General features: G+C 42.0%; 1 long non-coding RNA gene across 1 annotated transcript; it reads left to right on the top strand.

The window, feature by feature from the left end:
* The first annotated feature begins 935 nt into the window (after positions 1 to 935).
* LOC146195936 (uncharacterized) lies at positions 936 to 7,853 on the top strand. The gene is made up of 5 exons (XR_014706056.1): positions 936 to 1,068; positions 2,212 to 2,348; positions 5,779 to 5,936; positions 6,851 to 7,005; positions 7,739 to 7,853. It is a non-coding gene; the product is annotated as an uncharacterized LOC146195936 (long non-coding RNA).
* The last annotated feature ends 7,007 nt before the right edge of the window (positions 7,854 to 14,860 follow it).

Here is a 14,860-nt window from a genome sequence, read left to right as displayed (position 1 = left end):
TTAAAGTTTGCTATGGACTGCTTTAGCCTGATCGGCAGCTAGGTAGCGCTGGCGATTTGCCTGCTACGTTAACATTTACGCGCCCTTCAATCAATCAATCAATCAATCGATCAATCAATCAATCAAATTGTCACTCAATCAATCATTCTTATTTTCAAATCCGAGGACGGGGGAGGGGGAGGGGGGCTCCTCAGCGAGAAAGCAGTTGCACACTGCTTGAGAGTTTACATGGAACACATTACAGGCATAAACATTGCAGGCATTACAGAGATGAACAGCATCAAATGTAAAAAAAGGAAAATAGATATGTGTTTACCGAATAACAGCGCAATTTTATGGTAATACCGCAGTGATGTCATCAATACAGCGAAAAGGATGACTTCCAAGTTTCACAAAATATTCACGAAGCTGTCTCCGAGTAAAAGTAACCAAATCAGCAATCAGTTTTTCGTGTTTATTTAGCATAAATGGATAATGCTCTCAGTCTTGAGAGCTATATCTTTTCCGCCACTGCAAATCTGCATGTGTGTGAGCGGGCGTGTGTGCAAATATCTTATGCGCAGGTACTCAATATGTGTGGCCCCGCATAGGGTCAGAACTCAAGTTTTCATTACAATGAGGAAAGCAAACACACGATCCATGCAGCGCGCTGTGAAGAAACGGGCTCGCCACTCCGAGTCTCTGCGTCGCCTCGAATACCAGCCACCCCACAAAACCACCGGAAGAAAAAGAACGAAAGCAAAAGATTGCGAACGCACAGAACCGGGGCTCGCTCGGCATTCCACGCTTCCCGCCTTTCGTCTGAGGAGCGCGGCAGCGCGATTAAAAAAAAAAAAAAAAAGCGAACTCCACGATACTCGCGTGAGCGGACGCGAGACTACGGCTTGGCTACGGCGCCCATGTGTCACGTGATTGTTCTCAGAATGCGTGCAAAATAGAGGCATTGTGTCACGTGATTGTGTCACGTGGTCGAGCCCCGAAGATCTGCAAAAAAACTTCTCGGGGAGGCGGCGTTTGGCTACGTCGAGCACGGAAAAAAAATACGTCTTTCTGCCAGAAATCTTGAATGTAAGTTGCCAAACGTTTTCATTCCTTTTTTATAAACCCTTCGCGCATACTCGCGGAAAATTTTGTTTCTGAACTGAGCAGTTTTTAACTTACACGCGTTTACCCATTTTTTAATTTGCTGCACACAGCACGACCAATGTGCTAGGAAGATTTTTCATCGTTTAGCCTTTTTAGCACCTAGTTAAGTTCTAGAAAGTGATCCTCGATGGTCCGCGGCCTCTTTCCGATCATTTTGCAACAAAGTTCAGATATTTAAGGCGTTAGTTTTTGCGGAGTTATTACCAATTATTCAAACGTAAACAATCGCTTTGCCTCTCAGCCATAACTGTCAGCTTCAAATATTGAGAGAGGCCTTGTACTGCGTAAAAGCGATGTAGACGCTATTTTTATCTTCCATCAGATGTGTGCGATCGCTCGCTACCTATCTTTTTTATTTATAGGGTTTCTTTGCTGAGCTATTTGCACATAGAGACGGTAATTCGAGGTTTATTGGAATAGTCTATAAGCAACGACTTTTGCGCGTAAAATTATACTGTATTTTAAGCTTTCCTTTCGAGTAAGCACAGATTGGGGGGGGGGGGGATATATCATTTCATTCATAACAATTCGCAGACTCCAACACAGTAATAGTTATATTTGTATCCTCAGTATGTCAGTACGTATTGTTTATTTAAGTCCCAACGGTTTTCTTTCTTTTTTTTTTTTACGGAGGCGTGGCAAGTTATGTGGGTCAAGCTAACAATTGGCTGTGAAGTAAGTGGTTAGAGCTTTCTAACTTAGTCTTCTGTTTTGTTTAATTTCTAAGAACCTTTAAGCTTCACAGAGAAACAGCATATTTTGAAAAGTGAATTTCAACTATGGAAGTTCTTCGTTTATTAATGTTTGACATTGCTGACAAGGGTCAGAATTGAAACAGATGATAGGATCGAGTTTTTTTGTAACTTATGGCATGTGACCTAGAGCTGCTAGGAATTCATTTTCTGAGACAGCTTTTCTTTAGAAGTATAGGGAAAGTAATGGTATGTTATGGATTTTGAGAAGCATGGATTTAATGAAGTCTTTCTTTTACTGCGTTTACGGCTTGTTTGGCAATAATGCTTGCAGTCCAGCTGATGCAATTGTATTGTCACACTGCTTTTGCAGCAGATTTCATCTGCCGTCGAGGGAGTGCTGCCTGAATATGAAGCAGACAGGGTCATGAATCTGTTGAGGCAGTTTATTCTATCAGCCATGGGTGCCCTGCCCTAAAGCATCCTTCCTGTAAAGGAGACATTGAATTGGTAGGTATCACATGCTGATGTTTTTTGCATTCATGTGTTTGCTTTATAACTGTAAATTTTTTGCTGGTTCATCCTTTCTTGCATTTATTGTTTTCTTTTGAGAGTAAAAAGGGCGGATGTGTAACAGGCTTCATTAAAGCAAAGCTTGAAACCAGCTCGGTGTTATGATTCTTGCTGTGTATTTAGCGCAAGACTGACGTGTTGGTGAATCTTGGTCATAGTCTGCACTAAAGAAAATTTTTCGTGGCCTCTTCAGAGCTTTAAAACTGGAGATATACTTAGCTGTTTTATTGCAGTAGTACCTTCTATTTCTAGTTGAGACAAAATTGAGCAAACCTGTGTTTTAATAGCTCAGTGACAAACATGGTTTCATAATATAGCTGACTGCACTGTGCATATGTGTGCATGTTCATGCTGACATTCAGTTACTGTTTATTTAGACTGCCTCAGCATATGTACACATACAGTGATGCTTCACTTGAACAAAGTTCAAAGGACCTTAGGAAAAAGTTTGTTGAAATGAAAGTTCATTGGACTGAAATAAATGCGTGGAAGATTGTTTTCATTAGCTTCAAGAAATATTCAGTTCAGTCGTTCAGTCCTGTCCGACTCTTCGTGACCCTATGGACCATGTCACGCCACGCTTTCCGGTCTCTCACTATCTTCCTAACATCACATAACTTCATCTGCAGTGCCTCGAGGATGCCATCTAACCATCGCGTTCACTGCCTACCCCTTCTCCGGCGACCCTCAACCTTTCCCAACATGAAATCTTTCTCCAGCGACTCCTCTCTTCTCATCAGATGACCAAAGTAGCTGAGCTTTAACTTTAGAATTTGACCCTCCAATGAGCAGTCAGGGTTTATGGTCGACAATATTGACTGATTTGATCTTCTGGCAGTCCAAGGAACTCTCAAGAGTCTTCGCCAGCACCACAATTCAAACGCGTCAATTCTTCGGCGGTCAGCCTTGTTCACAGTCCAACTCTCGCATCCATACATCACAACTGTAAAGACCATAGCACGAGTTATACGGATCTTGGTTGGCAGACTAATGTCTCTGCTCTTTACTAGGCAGTCAAGGCTAACCATTGCTCTCTTTCCCAGAAGCAGGCGTCTCCTAATTTCATGGCTGCAGTCTCCTTCCGAGGTAATCTTGGAGCCCAAAAAGAGAAAATTTGTCACAGATTTTTAGGTTATTCAAATCTTATCTGGGCCCATTTATTTGTCACTGCACTGATTTGCAAGTGAAGAATCCGTAACCTTTTGCAGCACTTTTGAAAGGACTACAGTGGTTTTGAACTCGATTACTGTGCAAGCTCCTGAGAATCTTGCCTATCACAACGGCCCGCTGAGGAGAAAAGGCTTTCATTTTCTCCAAGCAGATCACGGTTAACCAAAATGCACACATTCGCAATTCTTGGGGCTAAAGGGCCTAGTAGGGCTGAAGATCTGGCTTTGACTGGCTGTGACTCTACACCTAATTAAGCGTGCAAAGACAGCTATGGATTCAACTGGTTACAAGCTAGTTTAGACAGTCAATTCACTTTAAAGCTAAATAACGGCCACTTTTCTTCACGCGATAATGAAGTGTGATTCTTAACATAAGAATATGCTACAAAGAGTGCGGACTGTGCTTTTTTAAGCGCTCAGTATGACTTTGAAGACACAGGATAGCATCGCGGAAAATGTTCGTTGAACTGAAATGAGCCATAACTGAAGTTTGTTAAAATGAAGTGCGTTTGCATAGTGTTCAATAGAGCTTCAGTGGGGGGATTTATAAAGCTCGTACAACTGAATACATCGTCGAAGTGACGTTCGTTCAAGTGGTATTCTGTTTTTCTGTGACTAAATGAGAAGATTTACTTTGCTCAAAGCAGCATATACACAAATATTTACTTTCTTGCTAGTCACCAAGATTTGCAATTAACTTCCGAACTCATTTTATTCACAACCTAAATAAATGCATCGTTAACCGTAGAGCCAAATAGTTACTAGCATTAATAAAAGTAATATGTTGATATTTATCTGTTGGAAAACATTTTTTGTTTAATTGTTTTGTGTGTTTTTGAGTTCTGCAAACATGAGGGGGCTTGTTACAGAAGGAGTGGGCTGCAAGACGAAGGGAAGTATCAGTGTAGCGGCCCTTTTGTGTTTATCAAATAATAATGCATCCTAACATGTAAAACGAATGCCTTTACAGCCTGCTAAAAATCTTCTTTTTTAAATTACATGTTTGGGTTCTGCCTGGATAAACATAGATGGCAGAGAGAGATCTTTCTGCCATGGGGTGTGAACTGTATTTTGTGCAGAAAGCCAGAGGCTGTCGAACATGTGTTTATAGATTGTTGTGATTGGGTTTTGGGGGGGCAATATCCTACAGTGAACTTTGCTCAAAGATGTCCCTTTAAACCCCCATGGATTTGGTTCTCAGGTGTTGAAAATTACAACAGTGTTCTGTAAGATATGATAAGGCTATTAAGCTTGCATAGCGCATGGAAGCGCCGAATGGCTGTTCGCCATGCTGATCTTTATTATCAGACCTATCCAAGAGTATAATGAGGGTTCTGTCCAACAGATGATGTTTTGAAATCTCAGCCCTGTGTACCTGTGTTTATCAATGTATTTGAAAAAGTGATCAGTTTGAATGCGATAATTAGAGGTATTGTATCTAAACCAGCTCTCGGCCAGCCTGTAGTGTTTGTGAAAAGGCAACAGTGACAAGAAGGGTGTTCTGCTAGAGCTTTTAAGGCTCTTAAATCTGTGCAGCTCTGCTTTAGTACATGCATTGTCTCCTGTACATGGCTAGTTAAATGATTTCTGTTCATTTTATTACAAAAAGTCATTCTAAATCTTTAGATAAGCTTGCTCACCTCTATTGTTTGTTTGCATTGTGTTCACGCGTGCTATAGCTGGAAATGATGCAGTATTAGCTACAAGTAAATAAATAAAAGCAGCAACTACATTTCCTTCGTCCGCACATTTTTAAGAGAAACATACATGGGCTCATTAGATTTTAGTGTTGTTTGCAACTGTGTTTGATAGTGAAAGATCTTCCTGTCATTGCATAGAAATCTTTCAGAAACTTCTGAAATAGTTTGATACCTGGTGGTGTGGAGGTTGACTTCCCAGACAGTAATGTATTCCTACAGTACCGTATGCATGCACAGTAGATAAACGTAACCACTTGCATATATCACTAAATCTTCCACTCTAGAAGACAATTTTGTGCACAAGCATTTTACTGTAGTTTGCCTCTGTGGAGCATTGTATTTCTAATTCTGTGCTTCTCTTTTTATGCTGTTACTCAGCAACATATGAAGTATTCCTTGTTTGTTTCTGTTACTTGTGCATTTGACTTTTTCTTTTTTTATTATTCAAAATAACTTTCTTCCTGCTGTTCTGACTAGTGTTCTCGTATGCATATGCAGTCCTCTTGATGCTTCATTGAGCCATATCTGGAGACTCCCTGTTGCCGTGGTCTGTGCCGACAAGTAAAAACTAGGCAACCTGACTTCCGGGACATGTAGCAGTGGGACGTAGCTGCATGGTTTCTTCAGCATCCATGTGGATTTCTTATAAAAGACAGGTATTTCTCCTATATTTGACTTTCATATGTGATCAAGATTTTACCTTGGTGACAAGCTCTTGAAGGAAAGGATGGACATGAAAGGCACTTTCTTGATTTCTTACTCTCGGGAATACACTATTACGACTTGTTAACTGCATATGTAGCAAAAATTATGTGTGACTGCATATTCCAGCAGTAAGCTGCATGATTTTTTAAGGATGAAATAATTTAGCTCCTATTGTCGGTAGCCTATATTTACGAGCCAAAGCAGGCAATACTAGGTACCAAAAAGTGATTATGTGGGGCCGGGTGGGTTTTAATGAGACAAGCTCTCCACGTTTTAAGCCTTTGTACAGGGCCAACGTGTCTCCCTGAATATGGCTGGGACACATGCAAGTCTTGTATCCTCAAAAGGACCTTGTCTAAATTTAAATAAAAGTAGCGCCAACCTGTTTTGAGTACGACCACTTCAGCAGTAAGCTCAAAGTTGAAGCAAAAAGGCATTCATGTCCTGTGCGATGTCAGTGCACGTTAAAGAGCCCCAGCTCGTCGAACGCTCTGAAGTCCTCCCCTACAGCATCTCTCATAGCCTGGGTTGTTTTGGGATGTTAAACCACATAAACCAAACCAGTCATTTTTTACCACCCCATCTGACTTGTCTTTCCACGTATCTCCAAAAGATAGTGCCTACATAAGACTTGCCACTATTCCTAAGATTACCTAGATGATTATGTATTTATGTATTTTATGATTATGTAATTTTCCTCAGTGGAGCATTGCGTTTTCAATTCTGGGCTTTTCATGCTGTCACTCAGCAACCATATGAAATATTCCTCCTATGTTTCTTTTACTTGTGCATTTGACTTTTCCTTTATTATTCAAAAAATCTTTCTTCGTGCTGTTCTGACTAGTGTTCTCATGTGTACATGCAGTCCTCTTGTTGCTTCATTCGACCATATCTGGAGACACCCTGTTGCCGTGGTCTGTGCCGACAAGTAACAAGGCAACCTGACTTCCGGGACAAGTAGCAGTGGGACGTAGCAGCGTAGTTTCTTCAGCATCCATGTGGACTTCTTATAAAAGAAAGGTATTCTGAATTTTGCTTTCATATGTGATAAAGATTTTACCTTGGTGACAAGCTCTTGAAAGGAAAAGATGGGCATGAGTGGCACTTTCTTATTTTCTTACTCTCTGGGAATACACTATTGAGACTTGTTACCTGCATATGTAGTAAAAAGTATGTGTGACTGCATATTGTAGTGTAACTATAATATACTTCATCATTCCCTATCATTGCTCTTGTATTCACCTAGGTGCTTGGTGTAACTGGTCTCCTTCAGTAATTACTTAGATGTGTGTTATCTGCTATGGCTAACATAGGCATCAATCAGGAAAAATGGGAGCAAACAGGCATAGTGGCATCACTTGCTGGTAGCATGCACCAAAATGTATGTATACATACTGATACGTTGCCGCTCAACATGTGTATTTGCTTGATGTAGCAAATGTCAGAGGAGAGAGTTTATCTGATGACCAAGCATACTGGCGTGTAAATTTCACTCCTTTGTTTCCTGGGCCCCTATTGTGATAAACTAATGTCGAATCATATAGAGGATCAAAAGGAATACAACTAAACACAGCAATAGTCTCTATCTCCTGAGGGTGTTTTGCAGGTACTAGTTTGTACAGAAAGTGGTTGGAAACCTGTTAGCATATTTTGAGGAAAAAGAGGCATCTGAGTGAAGAGAGATGTGTGTGATGCTAGCACAAAGCGTGTGAAATTGGCAGAGAAATTTTGAGCATGTATATTTCTTTTCTAGGTTACACCATGATAAATTTGATATGGCTGCTACATCAAACACACAATGTCGTTGCCATCGGAAACCAAGTGTTTCTGTGACAAGGGTTTGTGCAATAAATGAAGGTATGAATTTGCATCTGTTTCTTTCACTACTCTCACTTTTCATGAAATATTACACGCATGTGAACAGTGAGTAAAATACACATTATTATTGGACACTTGAAATATAGTTAGCATAACGGAAGATATTAATACTTTGTATGAACACGATTCTTTAAAATAACGGTGGCCAATTATCGGAACACAGTCGTTACAGTGTCCATATACGCTATCAATAGGCTAATCATAGGAGGTATAAATACGTTCTATGTAAATAATTCTATTCAATCACGGTGGCCAGTTGTCGGAAGGGAGGTCATACATAGATCATACGTGCTCTAAAGACTTTCTTTTGATGGTCGATAGCTTCTATAATCATATTGTCTAAAGACATCGCATAAAGTGATCATAGACATTTTTGTAAGGGATAGAATGACTAATCATGCAGGTGACATCAGCACACTGAACTTAAAAAGCGCGAACCTTTATTGTTCATTCGTTTGTTTCTTCCAACTATTGTTTAAACAACTTTAAAACAATCTTATTCTGGCGCAGAATTCGTTATTAACAAGACCCATTACCGAAAGCCGGAAAGTGCAAATCAGTATTTTCGATTGTCGATCACTCTCGTTTTTCTTTAAATTGCGATAGCAGCAAGGGACCAAATTACATAATAGATAGTCGATTGTAGTGGAAGAAAACGCGCCCTCTTTCCAGTTTGAAACAATACTGACTTGCCTAATGCAAAGATTTCAGAATAGAGGTCAACGTTTTTTCATCCTTAGCGCCTTAAGAGAGCTCTGATTAGCAGTGTAAGCCTAATTTATTAGGCTACACACCTGAGATAGAACCTTTCGCTCAGCGCCAGGTACTGGAAAGGAGACTATAAGCGACAAAAAAAAACCATCACTTGGGTAATGTATAGTTATTTTTGCGGAATAACCGTGTAGCAAGAAGAACGCAGGTCGATAAAATAGTACAGGTATTGGTACTGTTACTTTTTGCTCGAGAAATATCACTCATATAAATATGACCAGAAGAAAAATTTTAATAAAGATAAGGCATAAAACAAGGCATATACATTTCAACTTTTGTGTCAAAGTATGGACTCCGGTAAAATATAAAAAGGTTAGCCTGGACGATGCATGTAAAGAAATCATGCTCTTCTGGGAAGTGTTTTGCCGCTTTCACTTTTCTAGATAAGGGGGATCTGGGTCAGGGATAGGGGAATCTGGCGGCAGATCGGAGTCTCGGAGAAAAGCCAATCCCAGTCCTCGGGCTCCTCAATATCGGGCGGACAGTCGTGCTCTTTTGGACTTGCCTTGTCTGTGCTCGCCTTCTTCAGCTTGAGTCCTAATGTATTCGGCTGTACATCGCACTTCCATATCGCCGAGGGGTCGTCTTCATCGATGCTTTCCATGTGCGGAATGGACTTCAAGTTTCTGGTGCCCTTCGGCGAGCCTGCGAAGTACAGAAGGTTACTGTAGTGAAAGTGAACAGCACTGCAAAAGAGCGTATTAACTCAAGGCTTTTATAAGAGCTTAGTCTTTTCCATCATTGGTTTCTCACGCGATTTAACTAGAAATGACTATAGCATTTTAGCAAGCACACTTGACGCCCAGCTATAGTTTATTGTCAGTGAGGGTCATAAAGGGGTTGAAGCAATATTGCACAGAAAGAGGCGTCCAAGTTACTGGCGCATTTGGACCTCTTATTATGAATTCATAAGGGACGTAAAATACAAGCATTCGAGTAATCAGCAGAATTGTTTGACAATAACGAAGCATATTAACTCGAAATGACGTTCCTGAAATTCTCACGCCCGTCGTCGGGCACTCGCTTCGGCTGTGCATGACCAAATAATATTTGAATAATATTTTGTTGTTCTCCCATATGTTGCGGAACTTGCATGATACTTGCGCTGTGCTACTTAGCCCGATTATACTTCCGTATGGTTCAAGAACAGTGAACGGACTAAATTTCGGGAAATCCTATGCATACGCTAGAACGGCATCAAAATCGGCACGCCACCATCGCCACAGCAAAGACGGCCCGCGATCACGGAGCCTCTGACTAACCGGCAAAGTTACGGAAATGCACAGTCTGCCGTACTACAGCAGGCAGTCACTAATTGTCCTGTGGAATTGTAAATTGTGTGAATAAATTGAACCAGGTGCATTCATCATAATGATGCATTACATGTAACTACTTTTGTGAGCGGCAAACTCGCATTACTTGGTCATCAAAATACTTCTTTTCTTTCCGGGCTGTCTGAACAAGGTACATGGCTTGATTTCACTTACTTAGAACAAAGATCTGGGACATCTCAATTGTTTGTTTCATTGGCGGGTTAGTTCTCTGATAACAATTCGACACGTGTTGAGCCAGGGGCCGCCGAAACCCGTTACTTCGGCTCTTGGACAGTTGAAAAATTCGCGCAATGCCTGAGAGTGATAATAATAACAATAACAGTCTTTATTAGCACTTAAGCGGGAAAAAATAACCTAAGGTAACTTGCAAGGCTGGATCGAAGATCGAAAAGACTGACCGAAACGCTCCGCTGATAGCCTGCCGTACCAATGCAGCAAATGCTCCTTCAAGCAGTTAATGTGAGAAGCATGAAAGACGGTTAAAAGCTTTTGTCGGCAGAAGTACAACTCTTCTCTTCTGTTAGTCGATCATACAATTTTTGTGTGTGTTTTTAAGATTCTTTTTTTGTCACGGCTCCGCCACACCGGCTGGCGCGGGCCCATAAAAGTAGTGTAAACCTAATTTATTAGGCAACGCACCAGAGATAGAACCTTTCGCTCAGCACCAGTACTGGGAAGGAGACTAAGCGACAAAAAAATAACCATCATCACTTGGGCAATGTATAGTTATTGTTACGAATAATCGTAGTAGCAATAAGAAAGCACGTCGAGAAAGTAGTACAGATATTGGTACCGTTATTTATTACTCGAGAAATATCACTCATATAAATATGATCAGACGAAAAATTTTAATAATGATAAGGCACAAAAAAAGCCATATACATTTCAACTTTTGTTTCAAAGCATGGACTCGGGTAAAACATAAAAGGTGCGGTAAGTCTGAGGGTGTATGTAAAGAAATCATGCTGTTCTGGGAAGTGTTTTGCCGCGTTCATTTCTCTAGAAAAGAGAGATCTGGGTCAGGGATAGGGGCATCTGGCGGTAGAACGGATGTCTCGGAGAAAAGCCAATCCCAGTCCTCTGGCTCCTCAATTTTGGGCGGACAGTAATGCTCTTTGAGGTTTGCCTTCTCTGTGCTCGCCTTCTTCAGCTTGAGTCGTAATGTATTCGGCTGTGCATAGCACATCCATATCACATCCGTATCACCGAGAGGCCGTCTTCATCGATGCTTTCCATGTGCGGAATGGGCTTCAAGTTTCTGGTCCCCGTCGGCGAGCCCGCGAAGGATAGAATGTGAATTGTAGTGAAAGTGAACAGCACTGCAAAACAGCATAATTTTTAAAAGAGCTTAAATATTTCCATCATTGGTTCCTCACGTGATTTAACTAGAAAGGACTAGCATATTAGAAAGTACACTTGACGCTCAGCTATAGTTTAGAGTCAATGATGGTCATAAAGGGGTTGAATCAATATTGCACAGAAACAGGCGTCCGAGTCAGTGGTGCATTGGAACCTCTTATTATGAATTCATAAGGGACGTAAAATACAAGCATTCGAGTAATCGGCCGTATTGTTTGACAATAACGAAGCATATTAACTCGAAATTGCGTTCCTGAAATTCTCACGGCAGTCGTCGGGCACTTGCTTCTTCTGTGCACGACCAAATAATATTTGAATAATATTTTGTTGTTCTCCCATGTGTTGCGGAACTTGCATGATACTTGCGCCGTACTACTTAGGCCGATTATACTTCCGTATGGTTCAAGGGCAGTGAACGGACTAAATTTCGGGAAATCCTATGCATACGCTAGAACGGCATCAAAATCGGCACGCCACCATCGCCACAGCAAAGACGGCCTGCGATCACGGAGCCTGTGACTAACCGGCAAAGTTACGGAAATGCAGTCTGCCGTACTACAGCAGGAAGTCACTAATTGTCCTGTGGAATTCTAAATTGTGTGAATAAAAGGAACCAAGCACATTCATCAATATGATGCTTTACATGTAACTACTTTTGTGTGCGGCAAACTCGCATTACTTGGCCATCAAAATACTTCTTTTCTTTCCGGGCTGTCTGAACAAGGTACATGGCTTGGTTTCACTTACTTAGAACAATGTTCTGAGATATCTCAATTGTTTGTTTCATTGGAGTGTTAGTACTCTGATGACAATTCGACGCGTGTTGAGCCAGGGGCCGCCGAAACCCGTTACTTCGGCTCTTGGATGGTTGAAAACTCGAACAATGCCTGAAAGGGATAGCAATAACAATAACAGACTTCATTAGCACTTATGCGGGAAAACTAATTACGCCGAGTAACTTCCAAGGCTGGATCGAAGTTTGAAAAGACCCAACGAAACGCTCCGGTGATAACCTCAGTAACAACGCAGCAAATGCTCCTTCAACCAGTTAATGTCAAAAGCGTGAAAGATGGTTAGAAGCGTTTGTCGGCAAAAGTACAACAAGGCTTCTCCTCTATGAGTCGTGTAATTTTTGTGTGTGTTTTTAAGATCTTTTTTGTCACGGCTCCGCCGCACCGGATGGCGGGGGCAACAATTTAAAAAGAAGACAGCTGCCAACACCGTCACCGCCATTCTATCGAAACAGTATATAAAGGTTACAAAGCACCCTTGGGTGTATGTGGTAATGTGACTGCGAAAGGTCACTGAGCCCCGGCTGCCGCTAGAATAACAACATATTATTGAACACACAAAAATAATTTATTCATGCATAGCCGACGACGCAGTGAGAATTGTAGGAGCGACATTATCACGGCTACCGGGAGAACAGTCACTCCCTAAATTATTTTGATAACACCGGCGTCACTAAGTAACGGTTACTGTTGAAAGCAGGTGAGTTCGTAACTAGACGTGCTGTCAGCAATACATTGTGAACTTGCTGCAAATAAAGTGTTCAATTGTATTATGGGGCAGACACCATAGTTAAGATTTATTATGCTTGGCAATTTACTGAATGCTACTTATGGGTTCGGAAGGCAGAGGCTTACCTTTAGATTCTTCCCGCTTTCGTTTGAGGTTTCTGCCATCGGGTTTGGTCGGATGTTGCTTTTCCGAGTCGTCAGGTGTTGATTTCATAGCTGAAGACAGTGTGCAATTCTTGTTCATGGCCGTTACAAAAAATCACACCATTTCGCTCGCAGATGTCACCACCACGTTCAGGAGTCGCTCTAACTTGGACTAGGCTCACTCAGTGCAGGCAGCAGTGTGACAACGTCAAGACATGGCAACATTAGTTGTTGAGTGTTAGAGGAGGTTTGCGCTGACTGCCACGCCAATCCGCTTGACCTTAAGCGAATAAAGTAAAGCTCGTGATTATAGTAACAAGAGATAAGGAGTAGGTGCTTGCTGTGCACATGGATATGGCATCACCCCTTCCCCCTCACTTCCAATCCCCGCAGAGACAATTCCTTTTGCGACAAAAAAGTTTCTCGCTCACTCATTTCCTCCCCACCTTCCTGCCCCTACTATGAGCGATTAGCAACACCTAGTTTTTCTTTCTCTAGCTCTCCCTGTTGGGATTTGAAGAAAGGTGTATCGGGTTCTCATATTTCCGGCCCCCTCGTAGTAGAGCAGTTGCAGTGGTTTCAAGAAGGAGAGGTCTTGAAGGTAGTATTTGGTGGATAAGAACTGAAACTTCCTGTTTTGAAAACACAGTTAAGCTAATCCATTGCTTGGAGGAACAGAGCATCGCTTTTTGATGGATTCACAAATAATAGATAATGAAAATTAAATACAACATGTACTTTTTAGAGTTTGTCACGGTTGCAAAATATTTGTTTCCGAGAACCTCGGCCCCTAACATAATAGCCTAAGTGAACAGTTCTTTTTTTTTAATTAAATTATAAAAAGTCCCGTTTGCTTATGAAAGAACGATCAAGAACAGCAGGGAGCTTTTTATACGTAGGCCCAATCTTAAAACACACGATGGTTCTAGCAATCTTCACTACACTAACAGCTTTACTGGGCGTAATGACAGCCGGTTTTTATTATTATAACTGTGCTCTTGTATTCACCTAAGCAATTCGAAAAATCACGCGAGATCAACGCATTTACGTCCTACAACAATGAAGCTAAGCATTTAATTAAAAATGCAGACCGTTCTACAAAGCCACAGCGAATTTAGTTGCATGCAGGAGGATTAGCCAAGGCGTCTCATTTCCCAGCTACAAACTTGCAATAGCTTCCGCAGAAACAACGAACGGAAACCAAACTTAGTAGTATGGTGCAGCAATGGGTATAGGGAACCCAACCTCAAGTTTGTCTGCGCGACTGAAGCGCGCGCTCCTCCGCAAGCGTCAAAATTTTGAAGCATTGGTTGGGCGCGGCGCTGATGCGGCGCTTGACCAACGTGTTCTGGCGGCTTCGTGTGCTGCTGGCGTCGCCAAGGTATATATACCTTGGCGTCGCTCGCGTTTGCTCGCGCCGACTCGCCGCCGTAGCTTCGCAGGCATGCAAGCAGGTGTCACAGCGGAGTTTAAAACATGGCTGGAGTGGTTCCGCGACGCTCGAAATGTGGGGAAGTGTATTGTTGTGTTGTTGGCTGTTGCAACAGCTCGCCTGTAGACTTTCGTGTCTTTGCGGCTTCTGCACGCGGAAGCAGCTCGCGTTCTTTGTCGCTCGCGTTGTTGCAAACTGGTTGTGCGCGCGCGCGCCCTGACCGCAGTCTACTCGCTTTGCGCGCGCTTGGATTTCCGTGCTGAAAGAAAGCTGACATGCGCGCGCGCTCCTGCTTCTACTTTTCAAATTCGCGCTTGGACGAAATGGTATTTGAAGCGAGTGTGCAGCAATGTTCACACTTTGATAAGGGAGAGCTGTTAGTCATGTGCATTCTGTTGAGCAGATTGTGTTAGACAACGCTGTTATCGTGAAGGCTA

This window comes from Amblyomma maculatum, chromosome 3, assembly GCF_055883805.1.
Source record: "Amblyomma maculatum isolate TAMU_Amacu chromosome 3, ASM5588380v1, whole genome shotgun sequence".
In the NCBI taxonomy this organism is placed as follows: domain Eukaryota; kingdom Metazoa; phylum Arthropoda; class Arachnida; order Ixodida; family Ixodidae; genus Amblyomma; species Amblyomma maculatum.
This window is presented reverse-complemented; position numbering and strand designations above follow the sequence as displayed.